Source organism: Neolamprologus multifasciatus, chromosome 8, assembly GCF_963576455.1.
Source record: "Neolamprologus multifasciatus chromosome 8, fNeoMul1.2, whole genome shotgun sequence".
Lineage (NCBI taxonomy): Eukaryota > Metazoa > Chordata > Actinopteri > Cichliformes > Cichlidae > Neolamprologus > Neolamprologus multifasciatus.
The window spans coordinates 27,449,753-27,459,752 of NC_140446.1; the positions used below are offsets into that span (position 1 = coordinate 27,449,753).

At 40.8% G+C, this 10,000-nt stretch overlaps 3 protein-coding genes across 7 annotated transcripts in view; 2 read left to right on the forward strand and 1 right to left on the reverse strand.

Moving 5' to 3' along the window:
• LOC146513251 (uncharacterized) overlaps positions 1–10,000 on the forward strand; it is a 234,897-nt gene that overhangs the window by 195,527 nt on the left and 29,370 nt on the right. The gene's annotated exons all lie outside the window — the stretch shown is intronic.
• ccdc57 (coiled-coil domain containing 57) overlaps positions 1–10,000 on the reverse strand; it is a 189,414-nt gene that overhangs the window by 21,475 nt on the left and 157,939 nt on the right. For 4 of the 5 annotated variants that reach the window (XM_085171365.1, XM_085171363.1, XM_085171364.1 and 1 more), the window contains exon 1: positions 1–31. This exon is cut by the window's left edge. The exons of the other annotated variant lie outside the window; for it this stretch is intronic. The gene's annotated coding sequence lies outside the window, so the exon portion shown is untranslated. Of the gene's footprint in view, positions 32–10,000 lie in introns of those variants that run through there. 5 annotated transcript variants of the gene reach the window in all.
• slc16a3b (solute carrier family 16 member 3b) overlaps positions 100–10,000 on the forward strand; it is an 18,153-nt gene continuing 8,252 nt past the window's right edge. The window contains exon 1 of the mRNA XM_085171369.1: positions 100–579. The gene's annotated coding sequence lies outside the window, so the exon portion shown is untranslated. The remainder of the gene's footprint in view (positions 580–10,000) is intronic.

A 10,000-nucleotide genomic window follows, 5' to 3' on the forward strand; every position in this document is an offset into this window, starting at 1 on the left:
TATAACCAATCCGCTCCTTTATCCCCACTTAAAATATTTTTACTGAACTATCGTAATATTTGCTGTCCTGTTGGTCAGCTTACTCTTACAAAAGACATTTTTGATGTTAATGAGATTTTTTTAACTGCATAAATAAAGGTTATGTAAAAGTCACTGCCAAAAACTGATTACGGCTTCTAGCTTGTTACACGAATGTTGTTTGTGGCTCAAGATGACTTTATGTCATCCATAAGGGATGCATTTGACATATGTTTCACATATTATAGGCCAACAAGTTACTTATAGCAGTTTAAATACGAGCAATCAGTTTTTGGCAAATACCGGAGATCAGTTTTTGGCAGACGATCAGTTTTTGGCAGACGATCAGTTTTTGGCACAGCACCGGCGTCATCAGGAGGAGTCTTCTGAGCTTTGTTGTGCTGGTACAGATCCCTGACTTGGAGTCCGGTTTCCTGCAGTGTGGATCTGAAAGCGGGGCGTGGTTTAGGCGTGTGCGCGTCATGCTTCAATAAAAACGAACAACGGGCGCGCGCTCACGCGAGGAAGTCCAGCCGCGAGACGCAGACAGCATCTCAGCAGGTACGTGATCGATGATCGATATTTGTTTCATTTTACACTGTGCTGTGATTGTCTTCATCACTGGGTGCTACAGGTGGGGCGCTGCGACCGCTTCACAGTTTAATACAAGTTCAAATAGACTTTAAACTCTCGGAGTGAGTTCAGGTGTATCTCAGACTGAGCGGCTGCGCAGGTCTGCGTGATGCACTGATGCACTGCGTGTGCTCAGCTGCATGCATCTCACCAAGTTTAGTTTTTGGTCATTCAGTCTGTTAAAGCGCATCAGCACAATGTAGAAAAGCATATATGGGACATGCAGCTACTGAGAGTGTGCTCTGTGAACACTGGCTCGCTCCCCTCGTGTGAAATTATGGGAAGCAGCACAGAAATAGGCGATTAGACAGAAAGAGTTGCTGAGACTTCAGCAGCTACACAGACGTGCAGCGTTTTCACCAGGCTGACTCGTCCGTATCTCACTGATTTCAATAATAATAATAATACTGTTTGGAATAATGGATTGCATTTATAACCAACTTAGTAATAAATTACTTGTATACATAGACACCGTGTTGTGTTGCTGTTTCCGCTATATTCGCCGCACATTGGTGGCACACAAACAGCGACTGTATCACTGATACCGGTTTGTGCCAAAAACTGATTTCCAATGTTTCCGTGAGTTTTCTATGTGTCTTTACTTATGTTCGGTGAGCAGGGTTTACAAAAGAGCTTCATATCAAATTTAAAGGTTCCATGTTTTGTACTTACATTATAACCAATCCGGTCTTTCTGTCCACTTAATATGTTTGCAGAACTGTTGTTATATTTGCTGCAGTATCTGCTATCCTGATTACTCTTAAAAAACATATTTTTAGTGTCAATGAGATTTTTTTAAAACTGCATAAATAAAAGGATATATTAACGTCACTGCCAAAGGTCGCGGTATTCTGAGGAGCTCGGAGCTGCAGGATTGTTGTTTGTGGCTCAAGATGACTCGATATCATTCATGAGGGATACACGACGACACTGGGCTGAAGAAACAACAGCATCTGTGCAGAGAGTCACAGATTCACAGAGATGTTGCAACAGATTTTTAATTCTGTACCAGAACATCTAGAAGGTTTTTGTTTGTTCTTTTGGTCTGTTCAGAGAAAGCCCACCGTGGAAACAGTTCCCGTGAACATGCTCGATTCTGGGCCCTTTCTCATGTCTAAAGTAGGAACAGGAAGACCAGTTTCTATCCACATGTGTGTGAATCGTTGGCTTCTAACATTATACAAACTGTCCCTGCCAGTTAAACAGTCATTCTGTTCTTTATCGACACGTACACGTACACGTACACGTACAGTTTCTACAGAAAAACAGAACTAAGAGAGTCACAAACTTAAGGGAAAAAAGGCAGAAAATTAGAAAGAAAAAGGAACAAACAACGTATATATAACATATATATATATACATATATAATGATAATTAGAAAAATAAGATAAAAGAAAAGGAAACGTGCCTGTGGTGTCAAACATTTCATTCATTCATTTCAAATTCTCTGTTTTCTGTCCATCTTCATTCAGCTCTGGCTTGTTGTTGTACGTTAACTATTTTCCCCGGTCCTTCAAAAAGCGTTCTTCCTTCAGTTTCAGTTCATATGTAAAGTTCTCCATCTCCATAATGTCCTCCACACTTGCTACCACTGCTGCTTTCCTGGTGTCTCTGTCTTAAGCCAGTTTTTGGTGATGCTGCCAAAAGGAGAATCTGAGCCAGGTATCGATCCTTTACATCTACAGTACCTGCCAAGTATCCAAGATACAAAACAAGGCAGGTTCTGGGAATTATATAACCTGATATATCACAGCTGAGGGAATTTTGACCCAGAAAGTGTGAATTTTTCTGCATTTCCAGAAAATGTGTGTGTGGTTCATCCCGTCCACACAGCCTCCAACGCTGTTGTTGTGTTTTGGTTTGTTTATTTTTAATCTCAGGTGTAATAAAGCAGCGAATTTGATTTTTCCAGATGAATTTCTCCACTTTAATGACTGAGCTGTATTCTTATGTTCTTTCCATGTTTCAACCCTCTCAGTGATTCCTTCACTCAGCTCTCTTTCCCATTTTACTCTAACATATACAGTTGATTCCTGTCTTGACTGCATCAAACATTTGCAGACGCTGTTCTTGGAACAACACTTTTATATGCCAGTGTAATTAGTTTTATAATAGGATGGATTTTGTCTTCCTTTATTTTTATGTTTTTATTAAAGTAATCTCTCACCTGTATCTGAAAAAATCCTTGTTTTTTAAGTTGTATTCCCGTTTTAATTCTTCAAAACTTTTAATTTCTCCTTTTTTGATTAATAAACAAATTGCTGTGATTCTCTTTTCATTCCAATTTTTAAAACCAAGATCCAGTTTCCTGCTCTAAATTCTTCATTGAAGGCTGCCCATTTTAGCAAACCAGGCTCTTCACCAATTCTGAGCTCCTTTACTGTATCATACCATATATTTAATGTAAAGGATATTATCAGGTTCCTATCTTGGTCTTTAGTTACGTATTCAGGGTTTTTATACCCATGTTTGTTTGAATTGGGACATTGAGTGTGGAGAGCTCCACATCCTTCCAGCAAGCCCCGTAATCATCACTACACCAATATGTTATCTGTGCAGCACGAAAATATTCTTTTAAATCAGGAAGCGACATTCCTCCTTTCTCCTTAGTAAGCTGTAACGTGGTGTATCGTACCCCAGACAAATCTAGATATATACTTATCCCATTCTGAGAATTGGGTGTGAGGTATGCTTATCGGAAGAGAGAGGAATAAATATAGCAATCGTGGTAAGATATTCATGTTTATCACATCCTGTCACTAAATCCTAATGGACATGTATCCCATCTTTCCATATCCTGCCTTATCCTGTTATTTATATGTCCATAGTTACTTTGATATAGTTTGGCATCGTTTTTGGTTTATAAATATACTTAAATATTTAAGGGTTTTTGCCTCCTACTTTATTTCTCTTTCCTTAAGATTTTGAGTTGGTGTACAATTAAACATTAGAACTTGAGTTTTATTTACTTTGTAGCCAGAAAGCGTAACAAATTTTCCTAACATTTCTGTGAGCTGCATAAAAGAGTTTGTGGGTTTTTGAGGGCTATCAGCACGTCATCAGCAAACAGACTAATTACAGCTCTTGTTTATTGATTTCTATTCCTGTTATTGGGGAGTCTTGTCTAATCATTTGTGCCAATGGCTCAATATACAAGGCAAATAAGGTTGGACTTAAACAGCAACCCTGTCTAGTTCCTCTCTCTAGCTGGAATGTCTTTGTCAATGAGCCGTTAACTTTTATTCTGCAGTCGGTTTAATAATAATAATAATAATAATAATGGATTGCATTGTTTGTCATAGAGAGATTTGATACATTGGATTGATTTTGTAGTGAACCCTTTGCCATGGTTAGGTACAGGAAGTCCCAGCTGACTCGATCGAAGGCTTTTTCTGCGTCTAAACTTATCAACGCAGCCGGTATCTTGTCTTTATGTATCTGGTGTATGATGTGTCCTTCTGATATTATCTTGTGCCTGTCTGTTTTTGACGAGACCTGCTTGGTCCTCATCTATCAGGTCTGGTATAAACGACTATTTGACAGGATTGTAGTGTCGATTTCATAATCAACATTTAACACTGATACAGGCCTGTGATTTTGGCAGTATTCTCTTTGTTTTTGTGGTTTTGGCAGCACCGTGATAATCGCCTCCCTCCAAGAGGAGAGAATCACATGTTTAGTGTGAGTCCAGTTAAGAGTCTGGTGGAGTAAGGGCATCAATTCTTCTCCACATTTCTTGTAGCATTCGGCAGGAAACGCATCACTGCCTGGTGCCTTGTTTGTTCGTAATTTTCCAGTCGCTTTCTGAATCTCCTCTATCGTTATTGGTGCTGTCATGTGATCGTTTTGTATTGTTCCAATAGAGGGTAGATCTAAGGAGTCTAAAAATGTTTTGATATCATTTAGGTCATTATTAGTAGGTGCATTTTGTAGATACAGGTCCTTATAATAATCGGTAAAGATGCTTTCTATCTCTTCTAGGTTATGTGTCGTTTGTTCTGTCTTAGAATTATATAATTTACTGACTGTTGTTTCTGCCTGTTGTTTATGTAAACGTCTTGCCAATAGCCGTGCAGCTTTAGGGCCTGATTCATAGGAGCTCTGTTTTACATATCTTGCTTTTACTTCCATTTCATATAAGAGTAAATTATTAATTTTCTTCTTAATATCTTTCATTTGTTGTTGTATCCTGACATCTACCTTGCGTTTGTGTTTATTCTCCAGTTGTGACAATTCAGCTACATACTCGTTATATTGCTTCATTCTTTCTCTTTTAAGGTTACTTGATATTGCGATTAGTTTCCCACATATAACTGCCTTCAAACAGTCCCATAGAATAACTGGATCGGTTTCACCGTTTTTTCTTCTACATAAGTTTTGACATCTTTTTGTATTTGTTCCACAGATTTATTGTTTAATAGCCCCACATTCAGTCTCCATATTGTGTTTTTTGGTCTACCTTTAAGGTAGATTTTTAAGTAGATAGCACTATGATCCGACACATCTGTTATTACATCTCTATTCCCTTTTTGCATAAAGAAGTCTGTTCTTGAATATACATAATGTGTTGCTGAATAATGACTATAATTCCTCTGTAGCGGATGCAAAGTTCTCCAGACATCAAAATAATTAATGTCTTCCGATGTATATCTTACTAATTTTGGAATTGAATTTTTGTTTTTCTTCAGGCTGGTTGTGTCCACGTCACTGTCTAATATCACATTGAAATCTCCTCCACATATGCACATACCTTCTGCTTCTAGCACAAGAATATCAAAAAATAATTCCTTATTACTTTCAGGGGGGACATACACATTCATCAATGTGACCATTGTTTGATTAATCACATCTTTCACTAGAACATATCTACCTTCCTGATCCTTTATTTCTTTGTGAGATTGAAACTTAAGGGAGCTGTTATCAGCATTACAACCCCTCTTTTCCCAGAGTTTGTGTGAGAGCTGTAAAAGGTGTTTTTGAACCCAAATTTCCTCAATTTTCTCTTTTTGATAAATGAGTTTCTTGTAGGAAAGTTATCTGTGTCTCCTTTTTCAGTTTAGTCATAATCTTGGCTCTTTTAACTGGGTTACAAATTCCATTAACATTTAAGGACATACACTTTATTTCTTCATGTGTAGTGAGCATTATCCTTCTGTGATCTACCGGCTGTCTTTTGAGACCCCCACAGGCACCCCATTGAACTCTTGTTTAAACAAAACATTTTCATCAACAAGTTACAACTTAGTTTAACTATGTACAGATGTTGTTCCTCTCTTTGTTTTGGGGGGTTGTCTCTCATATTGAAAGGGCCCCCCTCCAGTAATGAGATATGACTCACGATAGATTGTCACACTCATACTAGTCATTATTGTGTACTATCCATCCCTAGCCAACTTTGTGTTTCCATGTAATCCTACCAGACACACCTTGAATCCATCTTGTTGTTATACGTCTCCATATACGCCTCTCATGCATTGTTATCGTTATGCTGAAGTTCTTGAAGTCTCTCTCGAGCTCGCCTGCGAGCTACCCCAGCATACGTGGGCCGGACCGGTGTCCATGTCGCTGCCCCGGCTGACAGACGTCCCTCGGTGCTCTCTTTCTCCCGGCTGTTTATCCCTTTTTCCACGTTGTATCCTCTCTTGCAGGTCGTTAGCAGCCTCCTCCGCGTTGCCATAAGTTTTCACTCCATTTGTCCAGTGGACTCGCATCTTGCTGAGAGGAGTCTGGAAACGGATGCCTTCTTTCTTTAGTACCTTTTTGATATTCACGTATGCTTTACGTTCTTGCACCATTCTCGCCGAGTAGTCGTGGTCAAAATAAACCCTGCTTCCGTCCAGAGTGACTGTTTTCTTTTCCCATGCCTCTTTAAGTTCCATCTCTTTGGTTGTGAATTGTTGGAAATTGACAACGACTGACCTTGGGGGGAGACCCGCTGCCGGTTTCGGGGTTAATGCTCGGTGTGCGCGTTGAATCTGGAGGTTGATGTATGTATGTGTATGTGTGTGTGTTAGTCCCCATAGGGAAATTACTCCTCTGCATTTAACCCGTTCACCCAGTGAAGCAGTGGGAAGCCACCAATGCAGCACCCGGGGAGCAGTGTGTAGGGACGGTACCTTGCTCAGGGGTACCTCAGGGTAGCTGTTCAGTGGAGTCGAACCCCCGACCTTCCGATCATGGGGCCACCACTGTACCCACTGAGCTATCAAATGCTATTAATGTTAACATTAACTCTCCTCTCTGAGCCAGGCTTCCAGAAACTGGGCCGGCGATTCTGCCTTAGATTCGGTTCCCTCTTGTATCCCGTAGAGCCGCAGATTGTCTGGATCGCAGGTCCAAGTCATCCAATTTGGTCATCATCGTTTTGTTCTCTCATTAGTTCTGTCAGGGTTTGATTGGCCTCGTGGCTCCACGTCTCTATTTCCTCCGTGCGCGTCAGCAGAGCTTCTGATTTCCCTTCTTGTTCTTTAAGTTCTGTAGTCATGCTCTTAAACTGCTGGTCGATGTCTTCTTTGAATTTAGACAGTTCGTGTCTCATTTGGCCGGTAATTTCTTCTTTGAATATCATGAAGTCTGATTTCAATTCGTTTTGGAGGGATTGAATTTGTTTGCTAATACAATCCAGTCTGTTTTGAAACGCGGCCATATTAGCTTCGGGTGCTAGCTCGTCCTCGTTGTTCGGGTGTTTTATGTCTTTACCGTGTCCGTAGTTCTTTTATTCTTTGCTTTTGTTGTCCCTCCGCTCATCTTCCAAAGTTGTTTTGTCTCACGCTTTAATTCGTGTTTTAGCAGAGTTTATCTACTTGGCTTGCGGGAGCCGAAAGCCCTCCTAGATTTACATTTCATTTGTTCAAATTTTACAAAAGGTCATAATTCAGCTCATATTCTCACAGTCATTGAAGGTTTCTCATTTATACAAGTATAATTAGAGCGCACTATTCAAAGACATGCATGTTAGGTTGTCTGATGATTCTACATCCTGGTCATACTGACCTTTCCAAGCATGCAGCACTTTGTTCTATAGACCTGCTGTGAGCCATTTGTTTCCTGTACACTGTTGCAGGAGCCCGGTCTGCATTGCTGGCAGTAAGTTGGACGCCTCCAGGGCTGCTCTTTGTCACCGAGTCTGTGCACAGTTTTTATGGACAGAATTTCTTGGGAGGGAAAGAAGAAACTGACGGACTTATTGGGGGCGTGGCCACAGTGAGCTGGACCCTGCACCGGCCCGTTGTGGTAAAGAGAGAGGGCATAGTGTAAAAGCAGAGCTCTCGATTTAGTGGAGATCTACTTTCCTACCCTAACCTATGGTCCCAAACTCATGACTGAAAGAAGCTTTCTCCAAAGGGTTGCTGGTCTGTGACGCAGCATTTTGAGTTCTTATGCTGAATATGTGCTTAGTTATCGTGTTGCCATTATTAGTTAGGATTTAGTTGAGTTTTATCCTTGTTTAGGTTTCCATCGATGTCCCCTTCTGTAAGTCTGTCCTTGTCTTCATGTCCACGTCTCTCAGTGTTTCCTGGTTTATTTTGAAAGAGTCGTGTTTCTTTGTTCAGTGTGTTTAGTTTCACTTCCTCCTGTCTGTGGTTAAGTCCTCTGTCTTCTTCTCTGTGGTACGTCCCTTCACGTCTTATCAAAGTTAATTCATAGTTATCACAGTTTAGTCACAGTTATTATAGTTAGTTTCTGTCACTGCTGCTTTATTTTTGTATTCATGTTCACAGCCTAAATAAACAGCGTGCCTTTTTAGAAGAAACTTAGTTCCACCTCCTCACACCGGCGTACCCCGCCGTGACAGTGGCTGGCCTCGTCCTTAGAGACAGAGTAGGGCAGACTGAGGAGACACTGCTGAGACATTTGATTGGAGCTCTGGAGGAGATGGCTTTGAGAGAGGGAGGTCTGGGTGTTCCTGCCGCAGCCACAAGCTGGTGTTCAGGCATGGTACAAGGCAAGGAAGTACTTACTCTGAATAATCAGTCAGACTTATTGTAAATTGTGGACCACACACCAAATTTAATTTTAAGTGTTCAACAAAAGGGACGTGAGACAACAGAGCCAAAGCGCAGCACTGTAAAGGAAAATGTCTTGCCTAATTTATAGTATACAAAAAAAAGAAACACAACCTCATAAAGACAATTAATGGATCAAAAATAATTCAGGAAATGTGATTATTTTTGCCATGTAGCTTGGAATAAGTCAAATTAATTATCCAACTATAGCCAGCTACACCTAAATGAAATGAAGATGTTCCTTAAACGCAGACATGAGCACACTCCTGATCATAGGCAATGGAAAAAAAACACATAACCTTGAGGACAGCTGGTCCCAGGGACGCCCATCAAGATAATCCTCATGCCACACCTCATCGTTGCCTCTTGGTTGCCTTTTGGTCATGCTTTATTCAATTCAATTTAATACAGCGCCAAATCACAACAACAGTTGCCTCAAGGTGCTTTGTATTGTACAGTAGATCCTACAACAATACATACAGAGAAAACCCAACAATCATATGACCCCCTATGAGCAGCACTTTGGCGACAGTGGGAAGGAAAAACTCCCTTTTAACAGGAAGAAACCTCCAGCAGAACCAGGCTCAGGGAGGGGCGGGGCCATCTGCTGTGATTGGTTGGGGTGAGAGAAGGAAGACAGGATAAAGACATGCTGTGGAAGAGAGACAGAGGTTAATAACAGATATGATTCAATACAGAGAGGTCTGTTAACACATAGTGAGTGAGAAAGGTGACTGGAAAGGAAAAACTCAATGCATCATGGGAATCCCCCGGCAGCCTACATCTATTGCAGCATAACTAAGGGAGGATTCAGGGTCACCTGGTCCAGCCCTAACAAAAAGGAAAGTTTGAAGCCTAATCTTGAAAGTAGAGATAGTGTCTGTCTCCTGAATCCAAACTGGAAGCTGGTTCCACAGAAGAGGGGCCTGAAAACTGAAGGCTCTCCTGTCTCTACCACCTGAGAGCATCTCTGTATGACATTATAAGGCTCATTAAGCTCGAGTCAGACACACTTGACTTGATTATTTTTTAAATAAAGAGGAGGTTAGACACAGGAGATAGTCTGTGTGACACTGTCATGAACTTTAACATTTAACTGTGGAGTTTGAAGCTCGAGGGTTTCTTTACAGTTTCTCTAAGCTCTGCATGGTCTGTACTTGGATTAGCTGAGAATCCACTTGGAAGATCGGCAAGTGTCTGCAAGATTTCCTCCTTGAAAAAATCGCCCTTGCTGTAGCATGATTGAGTTCAGATTTTTGGAAATCACCTTATAACCCCTCCAACAGATTGATAGGTTGATAGATTGATCAACATTTAATTCATTTCTGATAAGTGCTGATGTC